At 49.8% G+C, this 4196-nt stretch overlaps 1 long non-coding RNA gene across 1 annotated transcript; it reads left to right on the plus strand.

Moving 5' to 3' along the window:
* The first annotated feature begins 661 nt into the window (after positions 1 to 661).
* Positions 662 to 3862, plus strand: LOC311586273. Its single transcript, XR_014775506.1, has 3 exons — positions 662 to 727; positions 1437 to 1510; positions 2193 to 3862. It is a non-coding gene; the product is annotated as an uncharacterized lncRNA (long non-coding RNA).
* The last annotated feature ends 334 nt before the right edge of the window (positions 3863 to 4196 follow it).

Here is a 4196-nt window from a genome sequence, read left to right on the forward strand (position 1 = left end):
GGGATTCTAAGCAGGTGCTCTACCACTGAGCCACACCCCAGCCCCTCACTGGGGGATTTTAGGCAGGTGCTCTACCACTGAGCCATACCCAGCCCCTCACTGGGGGATTCTAGGCAGATGCTCTACCACTGAGCCAACAGCCCAGCCCCTCACTGGGGGATTCTAGGCAGATGCTCTACCACTGAGCCAACAGCCCAGCCCTTTGCTGATGGGTTCTAAGCAGGTTCTGTATTGCTTGGCTATGCACCCCCAGCCCCCATTGCCTAGACTCTAGAATCCCTCAGTGAGGGGCTGGAGGCGTGGATGTGACTAAGCAGTAGATTCATCGCCTAGCATACAAAAAGTGCCTAGCAACACACACACACACACACACACACACACACACACACACACACACACAGTACAGAAAGCCTGCCAGACCCTCCAAATTAAGCTAAGTACCTATTCTCTGAGTGTACATCCGCTCTCATTGTGTCAGTTATCTTTGCTGCGCTACAAATTACTTCGAAGCTCAGCGTTTAAAAAAAAAAAAAAGACAGCTCTCATTTACTGTCTCGTGGTTCTGTGGGCTGGGAGCGCGCAGGGCATGATGGGATTGCCTTGGCTCCGCTCCACGGTGTCTGGGGCCTCAGCTGGAAGTCCTGAGGCTAAGAGGGCTGAAGTCACCTGCAAGCTTGACTGAAGCTGGCTGTTCAGCAGATGACTCACTCACTCACCTGGCAAGCAGGTTGGGACTGGCTGTTGGCAGCCTGCCTCCGCTTCCCCCTGGGTGGCCCTCTCCTCAGGTTGTCTGAAAAGTCCCGGTCATGTGGCAGCTGGCTTTCCCCAGAGTGGATCATCCAACACAGTGTGATGGAAGTACCACCACCTACCCCCATCCGTGTGTGTGTGTGTGTGTGTGTGTGTGTGTGTGTGTGTGTGTGTGTGTGTAACCCAGAGTTCAATGATAGGCACGTTTCTTAACAACATTCCACCGTATTTATTGATTTGTTTTTATTTTATGAGTCTGCCGGCGTGTGCTGCTGGCGTGTGTGTAAGCGCCCCGTGTGTGCGCAGTGCTCAGGGAGGTGAGAATAGAGCATCAGATCCCTGTTACTGGCGTGACGCGGAGCCACGTGGGTGCTGGGATCTCAACACAGGTCCTCTGCAAGAGCAGCAAGCGCTCTCTCTAACAGGCGAGCCACTTCGCCAGCCTCCGTTCGTATTTATTTTTATCATATATTCTTCGGTAACTTCATACGTGAATATGATGTTTTTAGATCGCCTCTCGCTTCCCCCTCTCCAACTCCTTCTGAATCCCCCCCCCCCTCCTTCAGACTTCATAGCCACTGCTGCTGCTGCTGCTGATAAAGCATCGAGTTTTCTCTTGTGGGTGGGGCCTGTGATCCGCTCTCCCCTTCACCTTATTATTATTATTATTATTTTTCTCGAGACAGACCACAGCGACCAGATGCCCTTGCTTACTGAGTGTGATGGTTGATGGGCGGGACCTATTAATCACCTCTGAGAGGTAATCCTTTTCACGCCAGAGAGGAATTCTCTTGTGTAGGTTAGCCTCTGGCCACGTCTCTGGGGATTATCTCCATTCAGAGTTAAAGGAGGCGGAAAAGGCCTCCAACTGTGGGCAGTACCATTCCCAAGGCAGGAATCTCAGACTATATAAAAAGGAGAGAGCACGGTGGGCTGGTGGGAGATGGCTTAAAAGTGACTCTCAACCTTCCTAATGCTGGGACCCTCATATTGTGGTGACCTCCCAACCAAAAAATAAAAAATATAAATTAAAAAATATTTCATTGCTACTTCATAACTCTAATTTTTCTACTGTTATGAATAGTAATATAAATATCTGATATGCAAGGTATATGATATACAACCCACAGGTTGAGAAAGACTGGCCTAATGGATAAAGGTGATTTATTGCCAAGTCTGAGGACCTGACTTTGAACCTTTAAACCCACATGCACGCCTTCAATCCCAGCACTCGGGAGGCAGAAGCAAGTGGTTCTCTGAGTTCGAGGCCAGTCTGGTAGACAGAGCAAGTTCCAGGACAACCAGGGCTACACGGAGAAACCCTGTCTGCCCTCTCCCCCCAAAACAAGAGAGATATCAACTCCGGCAAGTTCTCCTCTGACTTCTACTTGTGCACTCTCCACACACAAAGCAATATAATTAAGCAATATTTTACTTTATAGGAGAAAGTGAGCCTCGCACGGTTTCCGATGCCTTCTTCCTCCTGGATGTGACTGCATTTGGGCCAGCTGCTTCAAGCTCGTGCTGCCTCGGCTCCCAACGACAGCAGACTGCACCTCAAGCTATGAACCCAGACTAACCCTTTCTCCCTTATGTTGCTTTTGTCCGAGTATTTCAATCACAGTGACATAAAAAGAAACCGAGACGCTCTGCAAGCACAAGAGGGCCTCCCCAGTGCCCATCACCACCTCCTTTATCAATAACCTCCAAAGACCTTAAGTGTCACTTGCATTATGTACTGTTTGTTGCAATTGAATCTCTAATTTTTTTTTCCCCCAAGACAGGGTTTTTTTTTTGTTTGTTTGTTTGTTTTCCTGTGTAGCCCTGGCTGTCCTGGACTCAACTTGTAGACCAGACAGACTGGCCTCGAACTCACAAAGATCCACCTGCCTCTTGCTCCCCGAGTGCTGAGATCACAGCTATTCACTACCGCGCCAGTCTGTGAGTCCCTAATTCTAATATGAATTTGGGAACTGGTAAGTTAAACTCTACTTTGTGGGCTGGGAATACAGGCAGCAGGGTGGCCTGCCTTGCATGCAAGAAACTTTGGGTTGCTTTCCTAGTACCATATAAGCTGGGTGGGGTGGTGTATGCCTGTGTTCCCAAGCACTTGGTAGGTGGAGATGGAAGGGTCTGGACTTCTAGATTAACCTTAGTTATGTAGGCTGCTCAAGACCAGCCTAGACTTCAGTGAGACCCTATGTCAAAAAAAAGTACGCACACCTGTGTTCATGTATAGACCAGAGGTGACCATCAGGTTTTTTTCAGCTTCACTCCACCTTATTTTTATTGTTGTTGGTTGTTGTTGTTTTCTTTTATTTTTTCTTTCTTTCTTTTTTTTTTTTGGTTTTTCGAGACAGGGTTTCTCTGTGTAGCCTTGGCTGTCCTGGACTCACTTTGTAGACCAGGCTGGCCTCGAACTCACATCGATTCACCAGCCTCCGGCTCCCAAGTGCTGGGATTAAAGGCGTGTGCCACCACACCCGGCCTTGTTGTTGTTTTCTTATTGAGATAGGCTCTCATTATATGGCCCTTGCTAATGTGGACTCATTAGGTAGACCAGACTGGCCTTGAACTCAGAGATCTGCCTGCCTTTGCTTCCCATGTGTTGAGAGTAAAGGTGCGCACCACCACTGCCTGGCTCTACCTAATGTTTTGAGACAGAGTCCCTCACTAGGCTTGAGACATGGCACTTCAGCTAGGCTGGCAGCCAACAGACCTCAGGGCTTCTCCTCCCGTCACTTCCTCAGTGTTGGGCTCACAGGCGTATACTGCTGTGCCAGGCTTTCCACATGACTGCTGGGGATCACATGCAGGTCCTCTTGTTTGCACGGCAAGCACTTTATTGACTGAGCCATCTCCCCTACCCCACACTGTATTTTCTTTGGTTTCTGACACTGGGCAGCTTGAGGAGAACTTGTGTGGTCTACACTGGCTCACGTTTCCTTGAAATGCCCTCAGCATTCTCTCAGAAAATGCTTCAGGTGTGATTGGAATATCTTGAGTTTGGGGCAGACATTAGCGTAGCGCTGCAGTTTACACATCCTCAAAGTGTAGTTGGCTCAGTGTGGCTGTGATGGTCAGTGTTGATCACCCACTCTGCAGGATCTGGAGTGACCTAGGTGGTACGCTGCTGGCCATGTCTTGGCGTGGGGGGTGGGGGGGTGGGGGGAGTGGGGGGGGTGGGGGTGGGGGGGGGTGCAGTTCTAGAGTAGGATAGTGGAAACGGAAAGACCCACTCCAGTGGGCGGCACCATTCCCTAGGCTGGGGTCCCGGAACGAATAAAAAAGGAGAAAGTGAACCGAGCACCAGCATCCATCTCTCTCTGCTTCCTGACATTGTGGATTGTGACCAGCTGCCTCATGCTCCTGCCGCCATGACTTCCTTGCCGTGATGGACGGTGAACCCTTGAACTGTGAGCCAAAATAAACCCTTCTTCCTTAAG

Source organism: Acomys minous (genome assembly GCF_964271855.1).
Source record: "Acomys minous genome assembly, chromosome: 16".
Classification (NCBI taxonomy): Eukaryota; Metazoa; Chordata; class Mammalia; order Rodentia; family Muridae; genus Acomys; species Acomys minous.